Source organism: Cavia porcellus, unplaced genomic scaffold (assembly GCF_034190915.1).
Source record: "Cavia porcellus strain 051 isolate PalLab524CR breed Dunkin Hartley unplaced genomic scaffold, mCavPor4.1 scaffold_17, whole genome shotgun sequence".
NCBI lineage: Eukaryota > Metazoa > Chordata > Mammalia > Rodentia > Caviidae > Cavia > Cavia porcellus.
The window spans coordinates 17,607,608-17,627,935 of NW_026947500.1; the positions used below are offsets into that span (position 1 = coordinate 17,607,608).

The window sequence follows — 20,328 nt, forward strand, 5'->3', positions numbered from 1 at the left end:
CTGCACAGCGAGACCCTGTCTCAAAAAAGATTAAAAAAAAAAAAAAAAACCAGACTAAACCAAGAAATGACCAATATCTTTAAACCAGAGATTAATTCTAAATAAAAAAGAGCGTCCAACAGACCCCTACCTTTAAACAAATACAGTTTACTGTTTAGATGTAAAATGTTCCCCCCAATTTGTGTCTAGAGGTGAGGCTTTTAGAAGGTGACTGGGTCACAGGGCACCAACTTCATCAGTGCACTAATCCAATGCTGTGATCCCAACCTGACGGCACTATGGGAACTAATGAAAACTCAGGAAATGGAGCCTGGCCTAAGAGAGGGACTGGAGGGTACGACCTTAACTCTCTGGTCTTCCTTTGTTGTACTTTTGAGACAGGGTCTCACTACGTAGTGCAACTTCATGGCCATCCCCCTGCCAACTATTGGGATTACAGGTGTGTGACACCTAGCCCTGCTGTGTTTTCCTTTTGTCTCTGCTTCTTTCTTCTACCCCACCCACCTGCCAACATGTTTCTGCCTTGTCACAGGCCTGAAGAAATGTCAGCCGACCGCGAACTGAAACCATGAAGTAAAGTAGGTATTTCCTTCTCTACACTGTTTTTCTCAGCTATTTGGTCACAGTAATGAAAAGCTAGCAGGGTTGGGGAATATGGCTCAGTAGTGCAGTGCTTGCCTTGCATGCAAGAAGCCCTGGGTTTGATCCCCAGCACCACATACACACACACACACACACACACACACACACACACACACACACAGCTAACAGTCTTCTGACAATGTACTTAAGCATTGTTTAATGTTCTTTAATTTAAAATGTTCACATGAGACTACTGTATTGTAAATAATTTGACCTATGTGTAGAATGCTTTAATTAGAATTTATCACATTAATTCACAAATCACTATCAAACCAAAACTACCTTTTCAATTGGGTGTGCCATACATTTGTAATTCCAGCACATGAGAGGCTGAGGCAAGAGTATCTCAAACTGGAGACCAACCTGGGCTACACAGTGAGTTCAAGGTCAGCCTGAAGCACACAGCAAGACTTTGAAAAAATAAACAAGCAGCTAGGCATGGTGGCACATGCCTTTCTCTCAGCATTGGGGAAGCTAAGGCAGGAGGATTGCTGTTCAAATTTGAGGCCAGCCTGGGCTGTGAGTTCAAGGCCTGCCTGAACTGCACAGTGAGACCCTGCCTCAAAAAGTGGGACAGTTCCTGGCCTGGCAAATACAAGGTCCTGAGTTTGATTCCCAGTACAAAAAATGAACAAAATCTTCAAAAACAGTAATTTACCCAAATAAAACAAGGAACTATAAACTCAACATAAGGGATAGGTATGAGGTCACTTGCCTATAATCCCAGCTACTCTGGAGGCTGAGACCTTGCCTCAAAGAAAACAAAAATGCAACCAAAGGATGGGTATAGGAAATGCATACTACAAACAGCAAGTGAGGGAGGAAAAGAGAGAGGCAGGAAGGTAAACAGACTCAGGAGTAAAGAATTGATATGCTAGCATTAGTACCCATCTATTCAAACTGGAGAAGGAATGGAGCATATCAAAGACACTAGAGTCTAATGATCTTGGTTAACTCAGAGTTTATAGAGGCTGGAGATTTAGCTCAGCGGCACAAGTGACTGCTTGGTAAATGCAAGGTTGTGAGTTTGGTCCCCTGTACAAAAAAAAATTACGAGTGTACAGTCTGTACTTTTGCTTTTTTAAAAAAAATTTTAAAGAAAAAATAAACAAAACAAAAAAAGGGTAGAAATAATTCATAATTTCAAAGAGTAAATAAACAGTAAGAAATCACTAGTTGATAATTACATATTGTCCTCTTACAAACAATTCTTCAAGTTACAAAAGTGAAGCACACAAAGTGGACATTCAAACAGTGAGACTGCAAACAGCTCTGTTCGACTGTCCAACAAAAACTTAGTAATATGGTTATCAGTCCTATACACTTATACATACACGCAGTTATCCATATCTTCATGTAGGTTAAGATTAAACAAACCAAAGCAGGCTAAAGTCACTCTGAACAAAGAATAATAGTATTGCTGGATTTCACATCATGACACTCCAGGATCAGCACTGGGTACTGTAGTATCTCTTTTTCTTCCAAGTAGCTGTTCATTTCATCATGCTTATTATAAGATCAGTTCTCATAAACTGTTTATAGGTTCTACAGAGGCATGAGTCTCTACATGTATTTCTATACTTTCTGTATTAAGAGAAACAAAACAAAGCAAGACAAAACAAAACAAATTCCTATAAACACATGAAACGAAAAAGTCATATAAAACCACAGTACAAGGTTTCTACAATGGTTACTGTGTTGTCTGTTGTTATCTTCAATAAAATTGTCTTTATCATCAGGCACAGTGTAATTGAATATAGCAGTACATAACAATATTAATAAAAACAAAAGCAAGTAATAATCAAACCAAACAGGGTATCCTAGTGAATCTTGTCATCTTCAGTGTAGCTGCCTATACTCTCAGACTTTAACAGCTTTTTTTAAATCGGTACCAAGGATCGAACTCACAACTGAGCGCTTACAAAGCAGGCACTTATGCCATTGAGCTAAATCCCCAGCCAATACTCAGACTTGATACTATCAATCATAACAGTTTTGAATAAAATCCATCGATACCAAACAGCCATCTAACAAACCAGATTTAACTAAGATCAGTCATGATAAAACAGTGTTAAGTTATACAGAGTTCCAGATTAAGTTGATAGGAAATTAAAGATGATTACTGTACTATGTCCTGCTACTTCGGGGATAGCTGTCTGTGCCCTCAGATCTAGTGCAAGTAGACAAACTGGGACAGAATATAATCTATCTAAACAGAGCGGTGTGAGTAATGTGGGTTTTAAATCCTGATACACTATTAACAATAGCCTCTGCCTGCTTTTTTAGATTATTCCTCCCCTTTCACACCCCCAAGGTGCTCTGTGCATTTTTGGGTTCCACCAACTCCCTCAGATTTTAGATTGAGGGAGCAACCTGCTTTTTACCTAAGTGGTTCCAAACCTTCTCCCTCCTGGACTTGATCTCAAGTTGTGTTCCTTTACCTATTAAACCCTGTCTTTCCAACCTATCCACAGGTGCTGGTCGAGTTGCCCCTATTACTCTCTGGTTCCCTGTCACATAGAGCATTGTTTTCTCTTATTTGATTTTCGGTCTGTAAACCCTTTTTCAGGTTAATTATATTTCCTATATAGAACATCGCAGTGGACCCTGCCTCCTGATTTACTCTGCCTGTGTTTTTTTTTTTAATAAGTGTATCAAGGCCATCTATATTACAGATTATAGTCAACTTTCTCTGCCTCATTTCTGTTGTGCTATTTTTCTGCCATTAGTTGTCTGCTTTTCTCCTTCATTCCACTTTCTGCTCCATTCATTGAGACCTCTTTGCCACTGTTCCTGAAATCCTGGTACTTTTTTCTCTCTCTAGAATGTCCTTCAGCATTCTCTGTTGGGTTGGATTAATGGTCGTGAATTCCCACAGTTCCTCTTTGTCTTGGAAGCATCTTATTTCTCCATTAATTTCTACAGACAGTTTTTCAGGGTACATCAATCTGGGCTGGAGGTTATTTTCTTTCAGGGCTTGGAATACTTCACTTCAACTTCTTGATTTGATGGTCTGTGTCGCAAAGTCTGCTGTGATTTTGATGGGTTTTCCTCTATAGGTGATCTGTTTCTTTTCTCTGGCGGCTTTTAATGTTTTGTTCTTATATTGAATTTCTGGGATCTTGATTATTGTATGTCTGGGTGTAGCTGTTTTGGTTGTAGGTGGCTTGAGTTCTGTATGCCTCATACATCTGAGTATCATTTCCTTTTCCTATGTTTGGGAAGTTTTCCTTAATTATTTCTGTGAGTAGCCTTAAGTTCCTTTGTTTTTACTCCTGCTTCTTCACATTATTTATTCTTAAGTTATAGATCCTCTTGTCATCTTCTAGCCTTTGTATTGTTACTGCCTGTTTCCTTGTTATTTTTAAGAGATATTTCCTTTCATGATCACACACTGCAAGCCTGTCTTCAAGTTTTGATAGACTATCCTTAGTTTCTTTCAAGCAGTTTTGCCAGCTTACAATGGAGTTTTTTATTTCCTGGTAATCTCTTTGAACCTGCTTCATGTATTCTAGGTTTTCTTTATATTCTTGATCTCTCCTTTTTTTGTGTTCCTCTATTTTTCCGTCTGTGTTTTCTTGAGGTGCTTAGCATTTCTTTTATTAATCTACTTGTATCTTGCTTTATTGATTAAATATCTCACTTTTGAGCTCGTGTATGAGGTCCCAAAGATATCTCTATTTCCACTGATGCCATGTCTGATATTACGTTTGCTGCCCTCAGTCTCTTTTGTATTTACCTGTGCTGGATCAATATTCTCAGGGTTGGGTGCTGCGGGCTTTTTCTTGTTTCTTTCTCTTGTCATGTTTTTGGTTTCTTCCATGTAGGTGTATTGAGAAGATCCCAACCCCTTTCCTTGTTGGCTATGGTTCTTCTGAAGCACACTGGCTAGGGTTTTCTGTCCTCCCCAGTTTGCTGTTGGTCACTGAGGTATAAACAGGGGTGGCGTATGCTGGCCCCTCCCCTCCAGGTCAGTCAACCTGCGGAGGCCTTCACTGCATTAGTGTGCACCACGCATAAGGAACTGGTTTGGGACAACTACCGGGCCCCAGCAAAAGGTATGACCCAGGCCAAGTAGATCCCACCAATCTGGTCTGGGAAGGAAACTGACTGAAGTCACTGCTGTTCCTTGTTACTGCCCATCCTGCCCAATTCCAACATGTTGTCCAGTTGGTCACTCCTTTCTCCTGGGAGAGTCTTATCCCAGCACTCACTGTGGGTAATGCAGGTCCTTGCCAGCTCCATTCTCCATTGGGCTCGCTGACCTCTGACTTCAGCATGACCTCAGTTCCAGTGAGTCACAATGGTGGAGTTCAGGCAGCTCGATTGAAGAGTTTGGGCGTCTTGGCGAGTCGCAGCCACGCAAGTTTGGGCACTGCAGCGAGAGCACGATGGCCACTGATCTTAGCTACTCCAATGGTAGCCCTGGGACTGCATGTTTCTTTTGCCTTAATTTCTTCCTGGGTCAAGAGGATCCATCTCCCTCTATCCAGACCTCCCCATGATGCTTTATTCCAGCATGTGAGTTGTCTCTCAAGGAGCCTCTGTATTCTGCTGCTCATCTATCCACCATCTTTGGGGAGCTCCCTTTGGTCTGTACTTTTGCAGAGTTGACCAAAACATGCTGTACAGCAATTACTAATTTCATCCCCCAACTTCACTTCAAAACTAATTTTCACAAGGAAAACACATGCAGGTTCAAAATGAAAGAATATGGGGTATGTTTGGTACTTTCTCACTGCTGGGACAAAACACCCGACCCACAAGTTGAAAGAGGAAAGGTTTATTTTAGCGCACAGTCTGTAGAGGTTTCAGTCTACAGTCAGCTGGCTCCAAGGCAGGACAGTTAGAAAGCATCAGCATCAGCAGCAGCTTCCAGCCTCCCTTTCCCTTTATATGCAAGCCTAATGGTTGGTGCCTCCAACACACAAACGGGGGCTTTGATCTTCAGTAAATCCATTCAGCACACCCAGAGCTATGCTGAGACCATCATCAGTGGACTAATCTTGTGTGACACATCCATGACCCATAAGCACATGAGGCTTTGGGGGCCCCTGTAGATACGAGCCATAACATTGAGCCAACAAATACTATGGAGAACAAGAGCATGAGAGTATAACTCCAGAAGACAAGGCACCTTTCAGGAACAGCACTTATGCAGTGGGGAGGCCCAACTTCCTGCCCACTTTCTTTGCCTGTCCAATTACTCAGAGTACCTTCTTCCCACCCACAAAGAACATCAATCTTGTTCAGATAAGCAGAGCTTTGTCATCTTCCCATAAATAACAAAGACAGCTGAGAGGGAGCAACTAAAAGTTTATGCAGGGAAGATGACTTATGTAGTCTCTCCTTTTCTACTTCCCTCTCTCCAAAATTGTTTAAATTTTCATTACCCTTAACAAACAAAAACAGTCCTTCACTTGTGCTACCCACCCTACTGTGGCAAAGGTGCCATCAGACAATGACTTTCATAATTCCCATGACCTCACTGGATTTTAATTTCATCCCCTGCTGTACGTACTACGGGGATGGATTTCTTGGCTGTCCCAGTCTTTCTTTTCTCCTTTCCCCAACTCTCAATTCTCTACTCCCAAACCTTCTGACTTGCCCCTCATGTAACTGGAAGGAACAGACCAGTTGGTGGAACAGAGACTTGAGAATGCTGAATCTAAAAGCTGATCTGAGAGATGGGAAAATGGGGCATTCTGTGAACCACCTGATACGCATCTCTTTTTGGCTTTCCCAAAGAAATATGGTAAGAAACTAGTTAGAAGTCACAGAGAACAGTATTACTGAATCGGCAATGTTATCTTAAACTCAGGTGAAATTCTTACACATTTATGTCGTATTGTTACTAGTGCCAATAATTACAGAAAAACTTTTGACCCTGTTAAGTATGAAATGGGCAAATACAGGAACATAGGGTACACAAGAGATCAAGTAACCTGAGTAAACACCAGGTATTATTCTCATCCTATACACTCTATTGAAGGGAGGGGAAAAAAAAGTCCTTTGAGGACTTCCTCATTCAAAGAGTTGTGGGTCTATGAACTCAAGCCTGCAAGTTAAGGTTCAAACACTGTTACGGGAGTTTCTCACTTTTCTCTCATTGCAAAGCCAAAATACTTGACAACCCAAGGTTAAAGGAGAAAAAGTTTACGTAGCTCATAGTTTATAAAAGTTTCAGTACACAGTCGGATGGTTCCAAGTTAGGGTGGTTGGGAGAGGATAACTGGCATGGTGGGCAGAAAGTAGCAAAGCATCAAGACAAGTCTCCTTCTGGTCTTTTAAACAAATTTCTGAGATTAGGATGGTGCCAATCCAACAAGTAGACTGATCCAGCAATCATCCACCCTTAATCCCAGCATTATACCACAAAGCAATCACACACTGTAGATTCAGTCAACTCTGAAAAAATCCTATGAGCACATGACATAAAGCCTAAGATGACCATTCATATCAGAATTATGTTCATGAGGTGGGTGCAGTGGTACATATCTGTAATCTGAGATACTTGGGAGACTGAGACAGGAGATTCCAAATCCAGCTTGGGGGCAACATAACAAACTGCTGTCTTAAAATTTTATGAAGGGCTGAGGTTGAACCTCAATGGGGCATATATTAGCAAGGCCCCGAGTTCAATCTCCAAGACTATAAATATGTATTTCTATCACTAGACCTAGAGCTTTTCTATTTTAACCAACCTGCGCCTTCATTTCAGTTCTAGGGAAGACTGACCAATAAGCCAATACTACTGGAGGTCAGGTTGTTAGGGTTACTGCTTTGGCTCCACTGTCCACTACTGGAACCACACCCTGTCCACTCTGTCCTTGGTGAGTAGGCACAGCTACTCAACCTCTACTCCTCCAGGATACATGGCATGTGGCTTTTTTTTTGGAGACAGGGTTCCACTATGCACTTCAGGCTGGTAATCATTTTGTGTCAGCCTCCCCATGGCATTTAAGAATCCCAGTTCAGTGGCAGCAGTTCTCGCACTGGTTTCTGACTTCCAGTGAGAAGGGTGACCATAGAGCCCTCAGAGACTGGGCTTCCCTCAGACACTTCTTTGTTACACCTGCAATCTGAGCCATGAGCTCTGAACCCTCCCAAGGTAGATGAGGAACAGGTACAATGCCATACATCCACTCCACAAGCCAAGTTCTCTAAACTCTGAATCTCTTCCTTCTGCAGTATACCAAAGTAATTTTGGTATCTCAGTCAGCTTCATTTCTTGCTACCAATTCTTCTGCCTCAGCCTCCTAGAGGTGCTGGGATTACATGCATAGAGGCCACTATGTCTGCTGATATACCCCTTTCTGACCTTTGAAGTTACAACACTGAACCCAGAAGCCTTACTTAGTAGATCCACATCAATAAATTCTTTCTGACCCAACTTTATGTTCCTTCCACAATTACCCAACACTCTTAAAACCCACTCCCACATTTACCCAGACTCCTGTCTATAGACCAGCAGAACCAGAACCTTTTGGAATGCAGAGTACTTCCTCATGGGTTGCTTCCTTACAGAACCAGAAGAGTAACGGTGGGGAGACTCTGAGAAAACGCCAAGAGGAAGCCAACCACAGGTGTTCTGGGCACAGGGAGCTGAAGTTCCCCCATTAGGGGTAAAGACTACTTCTACTGCCCAAGCCAGCACAGCAGTACTCAAGGGCTCCAGCACACCCAGATTCTGACCATGTGCACCCACACAACTGATATGCAGGAATACCATACTCCACAAACAGGAACTGCTACTTGCACTGTCTTGTAGGATAGTCTTTTAAACTTCCAGGTCCCTTCCATGGAAACTGAGCTGGAAACCTACAATCCTGAACTCATTATTCTGCTTTGTAATGTTCTGACTGAGTCAAACCATACTCTCCAAAATTCTCTTTCCCATATGTCTGCTTTGGGTGGGCCACACAAGTCTTGCACAGCAGCCTGAGGATGCCAAAGAACAGCCGCTCAGCTCAGGAGCATTGCTCTGATTTCTGCCTTGCCTGGCCCCCAGACATTCCTTGAGCTTCTCTTGACTCCTGGACTAAGTAGGCATATGCATTCAGTCACCTGCCAAGGGCCCTGCTCTTACAGGCCACCTGCTCAACCAGAGACAGAGGCAAATGCAGCCTGCACAGCATTCCTGACGCCCTGCCAGATCACTGCTGCGCTTTCTGCCCACTTCACACTCACCTTCCTTCCCCAAGGTCTGCCTCTGGACTTTATACTCCAGCCTCAGGCACAAAGATGTCAATTTGGCCAGTCCCTACACTCTACACAGCCCTAAAATAACACACACATCCATTTAATTTTTTTACTTTTTTTTTGAGACAGGGTCTTACTATGTAGGCCTTGAACTCATGGCAATCCTGCCTCAGACTCCCAAGTGCTGGGATTATAGGCATGTGTTACCATAAACAGCTTATCTGGTTTTTAAAAATTCATCTACCAATACTGTTTTCTGACTGAATCCTAACTGTGATTCTGAAAAAAGAAACTGCAGAGCTAGGGATTCAGCTAAACGGTAAAGCATTGCCTAAGCATGTACAAGGCCACAGAACACCCACAACTCACAATTACAACTTGACTGATGTTTACTTAATAACTACCACATGACCAACACCTCTATAACAACCAAAGAGATAGCCATGCAGCTTTAATTTCTTCATTATTTAACCCTCGCTACTGTAAGGGTAGTGTTAAGTACTCACACAGTAGCCACTAAGCTACACACTAGAAAATTATGGGAAAACAGCAAGGCCCTGTTTGCACAGAACTCAACCTACAGAGGGAACCTTAATTCATTTCATAAACCAATGTAACAATTCTGAAAAGCACCAAAAGATGTGACTTAAGGAAGGTCAAGGAAAAATTCAACTACCTGGAAAAACCCAATGGTTGTAACCAGTATGAGTGACAATTAAACTGTCCATTTCTGTTCACATAAAAAGAAACTGGCAATCTACTGTATTTTCAGCACTCGGGAGGCTAATGCAGGATCACAGCAAGTCCGAGGCCACCCTGGACTACAGAGCCAGATCGTGTCCCAAAAGACCAAAACAAACAAACAGAGAAAACAGAAAAACAAGAAAGGCAAAGAAAAACATTTCAGACAGAAGAAAATAAGTACCCGGATCTCTGGAGTAGGAGCATGGGAGCACAGGACACTAAAGACGGGGCCCCTGTGACTGAGGTAAGCAGACCAGGACACAGAACACAAAGACAACCACTCCAAGAAAATGAAGCACCGCAGGTGGCCCCCATCCAGTCCACCCTGTACCCCAATCCAGTTTTGCTTTCTATAATCGGTTTCAACCATGGTCTGAAAATAGTAGAAAATTCCGGAAATAAATGCGCCTCTCAGTAACAAAGCGCTTGCACAGCATGCACAAGCCCCTTGGCCTATACTGTCTCCGCGAGGCAGACTGCAGACCATACAGCTCTGAGAGGCATCACGGACTTTCATGCCACCCGTGTGACCTAACCTGCTCGGAATGGGAATCACCCCCTCGCTGGCAGACCCATACTGACCTCTACGTACACTGCAGCCTGTGAGTCACCTAGTCATCAGGCCCACTTTTGTGGTATGGACAACAGCATGTTCAAATAATACTTATCTTAATAAAGGTCTCGAAGTCCAAAAAACAGTGAGAGTGGCAATTCTCTTATGCCAAAAAGAAGCCCTAAAATGCTCCCTTTAGTGAAAAGCTAAAAGTTCTACACTTAAGAAAAAACCTTAAGTCAAGCTTGTCAAGATGGACAGTAGGAATAAATTCTCTCTATCAACGAAACTGTGGAGAAGAAAATAGAAAGCTGGGCATGTGGCACTCTGGGAAGCTGAGTCAGGAAGCTGGCAAATTTTGTGCCCAGCCCACGCAACGTAGACCTCCATGGGAAAAAGAGGGCTGCAGGTGTAGCTCAACGTGAATGCTCTGATAATGGAAAAAAAATTATTAAAGAAACAGTAATTCTTACTTGGCAAGTGCTTAGGTAAGATGGAAAAAGCAATCGACTTGTGGGTGAAAGACAAGTGGAAAATGTGTCCAACTGAAGCCACTCACGGTGCCAGAAGCCCTGAGCCAACAAAAGACTTCTGCACAGGGTGCCCTGCAAGAAGTGACCCCAGCCACTGACTGCAAATCACTGGCAGTCACACACACACACACTCTGACTTACACACCAGAGCTCACCAGAGGTATGCGTCACAGAAAACGAAGGAGTCTGTGCAGGTTTGGTACCAGTTCCTTTTCAGGCACCCACTGCACACTCAGAATATACTCTCCACAGATAAACAGCAATGAGCACCCTGAGGCCACAGGTTAAAACGTTCTGAGCCACAGCGGCATAAGTGCCTGCCTTGCAAGCACATGGTCATGTTCGATCCCTGGTACTGGTTAAAAAAAAAAAAAAAAAATGTTCTGAGCCTGGTGGTACACACTTGGAATTCTAGCCTTTGGAAGGCTGAGGCAGGAAGATCAGGATTTAGACCCTGGCCTAAAGCTCAGCAGCACAGCACCTTGCCTGGCAAGCAAGCATGAGGTCATGAGTTTGATTCCCAGTACAAAAATAAAAAACAAAAAAACACGGTGGCAGGTAAGCTGGGAGACAGACAGACAGACACACACACACACACACCTTAAAGCAATGGAAAGCCACTAAGTTCTCAATAAAATGATGGCATGATCAGAGCTACCTTCTTAAAGTCAAGTATGAATTTATCTGTTTATTTTTGTGGTAGCAGAGATTGAACCTAGACCACCTTTCCACTGAGATATACTCCTAGCCCATTTTATTTTATTTTTGAGAGACAGTCTCACTAAGACAAAGCTTGGACTTGTGATTCTCCTGCTTCAGCCTTCTTCATGCTGGAATTAGAGGTGTATGCCACAACACGCAACAACTATCTTATTGTTTAACACTTATAAAATTATGAATGTGTTTACCTTATCCAAAACCTCACTAAAGCTAGCTATACCTACATAAATACAAAACAATATATGCACAAAGTCACTCACTGCAGCAATTTTCTGTATCAGCAACACAACACAAACATTCGCCATTAGTGCTGCAGGAGTAAATGAAGGTAGAGCTTCTATGAGGAGAGCTCCAGAATGCAGTCACCCCTTGGACTCACAGGAAACTGGTTTCAGGACATACACACCCCACTCCACATGTACCAGAATTGTCAAGGTGCTCTAGTCCCTTAAATACAATGGAGCAGTCACTTCCACATAACACAGGCCGGTGATGGGGAATATCTTTATACTGAGCTCCAACTGCAACCCATCCCACTTATCTATTGCAAAATGCCAACACCACACCTAAAAACTGAATAGTGAGGTTTTAGGTTAGAAACAACTCACACATTAACACCTTCTGCCTTAAAACCATGGCTGGAGGGACTTGGCTCACAGGCCAGCGGGGAGTTCTGAGTGTCCGTTGCAGCACATGTGCCACACATTCACTATCACTGATCAAGGCAAATCCTGCTGAAGACTTCAGAACTCCTCTACATTACCTATAATACCTAGAAGCCTACACTCATGTGGGAAAAGAGACAATCAGCCAGGGACTAGGGCCATTCTCTAGGTGTTTACAATTTTTAACTGCAATTTAAAATAGAATGGTTGTCTTTAGGGTGCAGGTAGGTGACAGAAATTCCACCAGTTAATTAATGACATACCATTTAGTAAGTGTACATGCAGACTTGGGATCACTACACTACAAATAATCCTACTTTGTAATTTTTTGAAACTTGTTTTCCATTCCCAACAGTGCACAATTTCTTTCCCACATACCCTCACCAATACCAGTTCACTGCTATTTTTCCTTCGCCATTCTCCTCACCCTACCAGAGGACTAAAAACTTCTGGTAACCCACAGGTTTTTGTTTTTGTTTTGACATATTCAAAATAAATTAGAAACCAAGGATGTAGTTTGATTCCTGGTACCACCAAAACAATAACAATGATCTTCTCCCTCCTGAGAGGCTCCTATGAGACAGAACATACCCTCACTAGCAGTGCCTCCAACCTACCTCTGAAACACAACTCCAATCCCAACTTTACTCCCCTGATTTTCTCCCAGCCCAAAGAACACACACCAACCTCATTCATGTGAAATGTGGAGTTTAAAATCCCTACCCCCTCCGCATGGTGGTGCACACCTGAAATCTCAGGACTTGGGAGGCTGAGACAAGTTCAAGGCCAGCCTGGGCTATATGACAAGACCCTGCTCCAAAACAAAAACAAAGATAAATAAGTATGTATGTATCCGGCCCCAACGTCATGCCTAGACACAGCTGGCAATGAAAACCGGAGGTGGAACAGGGGTAATATCATCATCAAAACTGACTGGGAGCTGGGCGCGGTGGCTCACGTCTGTAATCCCAGCACTCGGGAGGCTGAGGCAGGAGGATCATTGCAAGTTCGAGACCAGCCTGAGCTACAAAGTGAGCTCAAGGCCAGCCTGAACTGCACAGTGAGACCCTGTCTCAAAAAGAACAACAACAACAAAAAACTGACTGGGCACTTCCATCCGCCAGGAGCACCTGTCATCACTGCACAGCACTGCGGCCTAACCTGGTACAGCAGGTCTTCTCACACGGTGAAACCAATAAACACTCCAGGCAGGAATAAAGGGAATGGTGGTACTGTCCTTCAGCTGCAATCCAAATCCTGGATGGTCTGCGGGCCTTGTGCACCCTCAAGCTCAGCTCCTGCACCAGCTTCACCCAGACTTCTTTCCTTTGCTCCTCTGCTCCTCCTAACGGTGGCTAGTCTAGTGCTAATTCCTCTTCCCAGATACTCTACATACGTTCCTTTATTGTATGCAGTACTTCCCTGTTGCTCTGTAAAAACATAATTCTATTAAGTTACAAAACCTGTTCTAAAAGGACTAATAGCAATTCTAAGGTGGTAAAGCAGCCATCAAGTAAAATTTAACTAAAGCTGGTATGCAGGCAGGCCTGTAATCCCAGGTGCCTAGGAGACTAAGGCAGGAGGAAAGAAAGTTCAAGGCCACTCTGGGCAACTTACATGCATCAAAAAGGTGGGTAGAAAGGACCAGGCATGGAAGCACACACCTATAATCCCAGCACATGCGAGGCTGAGACAAGAGGATCGCACCCACACTGAGGCCAGCGTGAGCTACACAGTGAATACAAGGCTAGCCTAAACTGCATAGTGAGGCCTGTCTCAAAAACCCAAAGTGGGGGAGGTGACTTGGGTTTAGCTCAGTGCTAAGGCATTTGCCTAGCAAAACAAACTTAAAATGAACTCAACAGTGAAACACAACCAAACAAGCCATTTATTTCAATGTGGAGAAAAAACACCTATTAGTAACTGCAGCAAAGTTAAAAAGAGGAAAGAGGAAGGAAACCCCCATTTACAGGAACAGCTGTGGTACTTCAGGAACTATACTATGAACCCTAAATCCCTTTCATTTTATTGTGGTGATTGGCTTGTACTTTGCAGCTAAGGAATCAAAGGTTTAAAAGGTTACTTTGCCAGGCTACTTTGCATACCGTGTCATACTTGTAATCCCCAGCACTCTAGGAGACTGAGGCAGAAGGATCTCAAGCTTGAACCCAGCTTGGGCAACTCAGCAATTCAGCAACTTGCAAGACTCAGTCTAAAAATAAAAAAGGCTGAGATACAGCTCAGTTAGAAGCCCCTGGGTTCAATCCCAGTGGGGGTGGGGGAGGAGGATGATGAATTACCCGCTATGGCTTTCAACCAGTATAGACTGAAGCTTGATGTCAACCCAGAAGGTCCTGACTTCAACAACCATGCCAATTCCAGAGCACCCACATTCTTTTCATAATACCATGTGTTCCAAACGGTGAAATAATCGGACAAAATACCTGATTCTCTTCTTGTGATTGCTTATTCAAGAAGAAAAACACATTTTATTAAACATCTAAATCTAGGTTATTTAATTTAAATGCGCCTCAGCAATTTAAGATTCTATTAGGTATACCAAAGCAAATACCGAGAGACACTGTCAACCCCTAAATATACATAGTTACCTCTTCAAAAACAAAAATATTAATGCATTTCTAACATACTAGAGAAAACATGCTGGCAAGAGTGTAGCTAGTGAAGCTGTAACTGCTGTGCAGTCAGGCACGTCCCAGGAAAATGAAAACAACTAACTGTTTGATTTCTTTCTGTTAAGACTAGCCCAGTAACTCTCTAATCAACACAAGCCCCAAACCTGCTAAGACCCACAAGATGTAGCACACCCATGACCTTCCCGTCCACCAGTAAGCAAGAGGGCACAGCTACCCAAAATGAAATGGAAGGACTGAATACTTGCAAAAGCCTACTGCTTCGTTTTTCTCACTCCTTCCTACCGAGATGCAGGACAGCGCTCAGGGCTTTTGTACCCAGCTTCACGGGCAGACCCCCCTAACCCCTTTAAATTTTGAGACAGGTTCTCACTAAATTGTTAAGACTGAGCTCAATCTGCAATCGTACCTCAGCCTTGCAGAGTTCTGGGAATACAGGAATCCTGCCACCATACCCAGCTAAAAGGCCACTTTTTCCAGTAGATGCCTGTATTTGGCCCTAAGAGAGGAGCCAAAATGGAATCATTTATAATGATGTTAACCAAAACTAAGTTATCTGACTTTCTGAGAAATCAAGAGAACCAAATTTCCTCAACAGGCCAGTTTCAATTCTAATGAAAATGAGGTTCCTCCTGCTTGATTTCTTACAGAAAAGTAACCTGCAGTCATCTATTGTTAACCAGTTATTTTTCTATTATCTCCTGGTCACAGCCTTGTAAGGAAAATATCTTGAAAGGGCCAACCCCTCCAGTATTCCCAGAACTCTGGAAGGCTTGAGGCAGGATTGCAGATTGAGCTCAGCCTTAACAATTTAGTGATGGCCTGTCTTCGTTCTTGGTTTCTACTTTCTCCGGCCTTTACTATCTGTAAAACCAACCTCCAACCCCAATGCAGTATACCTGAAATTCCAGCTATTAGGGAGCCTAAGGCTCTCAGGACAGTCACTTGAGCCCAAGGCAGCAGTGGAGATCAGTCGAAGCAAAACAGCAAGATCTCGACTCAAAAAATAAAACTTTGGGGCTGGGGATTTAGCTCAGCGGCATAAGCTCCTGCCTTGCAAGCAGGCAATCGTGAGTTCGATCCCTGATACCGATAAAAATGGGAAAAAATAAAAAAACACTTTAAACTTAAAATAAAACCAACCTCTTCTGCTCATATTCCACTTTTATAGAATAAACTGTTGCACGTTTCTGGGATCACGAAGTGAATGAATTGTAATTCAGTAGTTTGATAACGCAAATAACCCAAACTTCCCAAGGATTTTCCAGGGACTACTGCAATTTACAGTGTTCAAATACTGCACCAAAAGCAAGAGAAAAAGGTTCTGCAGTGGAATGTGGAAAACACTACTGCAACATTCTTCAGCGTTTCCGGTACAGTAATGCAGATTTGACACGAAGAGTAGGAAACGAAACAGCACTGTGGCCCAAACTTCTGTGATCAAGGAACCCTGGGGCATCTCTGAGAATTGGAGACATACCTTCAGCAACACTGACACCAAAACTCAGTTACTGATATCCTATCCTACTCTGTTGCTCTGTTCTGCATCAGTAATTAAAAACACTATGAAAAATAAGACAAACAGCTGGGGATAGGGGGACACCTGGAATCCCAGCACTCTGGGAGCTTGAGGTAGGAGGGTGGCAAACTCCAACCCAGCTCAGGCAATTTATGAAGACCCTGTTTCAGTGTGAAGGCCCTGGGTTCAATTCCTTGTATCACCAAAAAAAAAAAAAAAAAAAAAAAAAAAAAGGCTAGATTCAGCCCTTAGGGTCTGCTTACTGTTCCATATCCGAGGATTCAACCAACCCAACGGAAAATATTTGGGGAAAAAAAGTCTGTACTAAATATGTGAACTTTTCCTTATAATCATTCCCCAAATACAGTTGATGATAAAATCAATATTTACATGGTAATAAACACTACAGTAACAATTAAAAGTACACTGAAAGATGTGCAACGTGTGAAAGTTGTATGTAAATACCACACTATTTGGTATAATTGATAAGCAGTAGCAAAAATTTTGGTAGCCAAGATCTACAACCAAAATCCTTTGGACTAAGGATCAAGTCTACTAGAGTAACTCTGGAAATCAACGAAAAACTTTTTAAAAATCTGAAATTAAACTGGATGTGGTGGCACACACCTGTAATCTCAGCCAGCATTTAGCAATTGAAGCAGCATTGGGAGTTGGTGGCCAGCCAGGGATCTGTAGGGCCTTCAAGGCCAGTCTAATCTGAGACCTTGTAATGACAAAAAAAAAAAAACCAAAACAAAACAAAACAAAACCCAACAATACTATTTTCTCGTAAGAAACCAATACCTACCACCCATAATTTTGACATGAAGGTATTGTGCAATATTAATATACAATTATCAAATCTGATAATGAATGTCCTGTAAATTACTAGCCATCACGATGGGGGTTTGGTTTTTGTCCACTAAGGTTAAAGGAGAGGATGGAATGCACTTCATTATTTCATTCTATAATTTCATCTCTTCACTGTTCACAAGGGTGCCCAGTATGCCCAAGTACATAAACCACTAGATTTAGATTTAATTTTTACAGCCTAACAAAAGCTATGCAGAAAGCAATTATTGTACTCTGCATCAGTCCTTTCAGATTGCAGAGTTCCTTCCAGAAAATTCGAAGAGATGAAAGTTATTGACATATTCTCCTTTCAGTGGGGGACATCATCTTTGGCACAAATCACAATGCACAGTGAAATGCTTTCAAACAGCTGAACGTACCTGTACCGCTTTGTGATGTACACCATAAACAACCAAACCTTCTGACCGTGACTAACAACACTTAAAAACGTACGGACTACCCGAATGTAACCCACACATTTTTTTAAAAACCAAATCGATGTACCAACGATTGCGTACGCAAACTTTGAGATGCGCACGGAACGACGTCGACGACTACATCCATAGTTCCAAACGCAGCCCACAAGGCTGCCGAAAACGCAGCACCACCCTTGCAGGAAGCCGGGGACCGCGACCCGCGCGCTGCGCAGTCCCGACCCCGCACACCCAGCGGGCGCGTTCCTGCGCGCACACCCAAGGTCACGCAGGATGGGGTACCGCGCCTCGCGGCAGGATACAGGGACTTGGGGCGCCCCCGAGCCCGCAACCCTCGCGAGGCGCCACAGTGGTGGGGCCGCAACCCCAAGCCTCGAGGGGCGGCCAGGCCCGCGCGCGTCCCCGGGGTGACCTGCCCGTGGGGGTCTCGCCACGCCCCTCCCCCATGGCCCGAGTTATGCAACCCGCCCCCGCCCCCGCCCCGCACCGAACAAAGCGCGCGCGAAGGGGCCGCGGGCCGGGGACCGGTTGGGGGCGGCCGCCATGTTGGCGGGGGCGCCAGGGCCCGGGTGGGGGCGACGAACAAAGGAGCGCGCGCCCGCCCCAGGCCCGGCCCGCCGCGCCCGGCCGGTAGGGGGCGCTGAGGGGCGCCGCCCGCGGACAATGCACCCAGGGCCCACGGGCCGCGCTCACCTGAGTCCCCGACCGCAGCTGGACCGGCCGCTCGCGCCCTTCACGGCCCACACCCGCCACGTATGCCTCACCTTCTGGCCACCGAGGCCGCCGTGCTGAGGCCCCGTGGGTCCGCCGTGGCTCGCTCACGCTCGCGCCGGCCCAGCCGAGCCAGACGGCGCCTCCCCGCCCCCGCTCCTTGCCGCGGCCACCGCCCGCCCCCCGTCCGCCACGGCGCACGCGCACTGCGGCCGCCGAAATGCGACGGCCGCGCCGCCCCGGCGCCCGGCGCCGACGGCCGCACTACGCAGGCGCGGGGGTGGGGCGGGGCCGACGCGGGGGCGGGGCCTGGCGCCGCTCACCTGGAGGGCGGGGCGCAGGTCCCAGGCTGCCAGGTGGGTGCCGGGAAGCGGCGGCTGTTGGTGCGCAGCTGCTGTGGTGCAGGAAGCTCGGCGAGCCCGAAAAGATTTCGTTTTCGTGCTGCAGGAGGGTTTTGGGGAAGTAGACCATTCTCCTGGACGTCAGCAGCCGTGGGCTTGAGGCGTCAGACCTCGAAGATGGATGAAGTTGCATCACATGGCGTGGCTGGTGCGCAGGACAGGTGAGCTCCGAGCGACGCAGACCCAGCAGCCTGGCTCCGTCCTCCGGATTGGATTCGCTCTCGCGGCTCCCTAGACGGGGCTTTCCTCCACCACCGCACTGCGGAGAGGCCGGCAGGCGCCACTCCTCGCCCACAGCTGCCTCCTTGCAGAAAGCCGGGCGCGCAGCCTGGCTGAGAGCCCAGAGCGTCACATACCCGCACCTGGCGTGGCTTCTGCAAGACCAGAAGCCTGCTGTGTCTACTCGCCTCGCAGAGGACCTCACCCAGCTCTCACAAGGTTTGGAGCCAGACATTCCCACGATCGCAAGAAAATTGATTGAACTTTGGTTTCACTTACGATGCATATTTTGAGTCTTTTTTTCTTGCTTGCCGAAGGAAGGGGGAGAGAATGCAGCTTGAAGCTCTCCTCTCCACTCCCCTCCTCTAGTCCAATATCCTGGAGCTGATCAAAGAGTTGGTTCCTAGAGTGCAACAGCACCACCGTCTCCCAAAGCGTCTCAGGTCAAATTACAGGACCTATTACTGGAAAGCACTTCGTAAGCTCCACACTGCTGCACAGTTGTCAGTTAGCAATGCTCTTTGGGTTTTACTGGGACCTTTTTACCCAAGTAAGATTGATACATGTCCTCTCAAATAAATTAAAGTACTCGTCTCGGATGACATATTTGGCAGGCAGAACAGGTTCACAGGCCAAGTAGAGGGCTAATTTCATTACAGAGATACCAGTGCAAGAGCATTGAGTCGGGATTAGCTTTCGTTTGCGTGTTTAATGTGTAACAGCAGAGAGTGTCAGGAGTGAGGAGGGATTGTGGTGCCACTGAGGCAGCTCTTGGAACACTGCCATGTCATTGGTGAGACCCCCGAGTTTCACCACATTAGCACTATCGAATCTGGGAGCTGGACACTTTTTTTCGAGGTTTGTCCTGTGCATTTTAGGTTGTTTGGAGTATCCCTGGCCTCTACCCAGTAGATGGCATTAGCAAACAGCCTCCCACAAGGCTGATAAGGAAATCTGTCTCAAAGGCAAACATGTTCTTTCTCCTTCCAACCCGAGATTTAAATTTTGCCTCTAGGGATGGTCACAGCAAATACGAAGGCTACGTTAGGCGTGGTAGTGGGGGAGGCAGAGGCAGGAAGATCACCTGGAGTTTGAAACCAACTGGGGCTACACGGTGTAAGGCCAGCCAGAGTGATACCCTGCCTCAAAAAATGAACAAAAAGGGGCTGGGAATTTAGCTCAGTAACGTAAGCACCTGCCTTACAAGCAGGCAGTCATGAGTTCCATCCCAGGTACTGATAAAAAGGAAAAAGACAAAAAAAAAAAAAAAAAAAGAACACACAGGGTAAGCTGGGTGTGGTGAATTATACCAGTGATCCTAGCAATCTGTGAAGCAGAGGCAGGAGGATGGCAAGGGCTAGTACAGTCCAGTCTGAGCATGTTTCTAAAGTATCCTGGCTTAAACTAAGAAATAGATCTGGGAATGTAGCCCAGTGAGCAGGCCCTGGGTCCAAGCACCAGTGGAGTTTTATGGGTATGTGC

The 20,328-nt window shown here is 45.1% G+C and overlaps 1 protein-coding gene across 5 annotated transcripts in view; it reads right to left on the reverse strand.

Moving 5' to 3' along the window:
* Spin1 (spindlin 1) overlaps positions 1-18,692 on the reverse strand; it is an 80,286-nt gene extending 61,594 nt beyond the window's left edge. Inside the window, exon 1 of one of the 5 annotated variants that reach the window (XM_063227281.1) lies at positions 18,550-18,692. The gene's annotated coding sequence lies outside the window, so the exon portion shown is untranslated. Of the gene's footprint in view, positions 1-18,208; positions 18,435-18,549 lie in introns of those variants that run through there. The other 4 variants (XM_063227278.1, XM_063227277.1, XM_063227279.1 and 1 more) reach the window with 4 other exon arrangements.
* Positions 18,693-20,328: the final 1,636 nt, after the last annotated feature.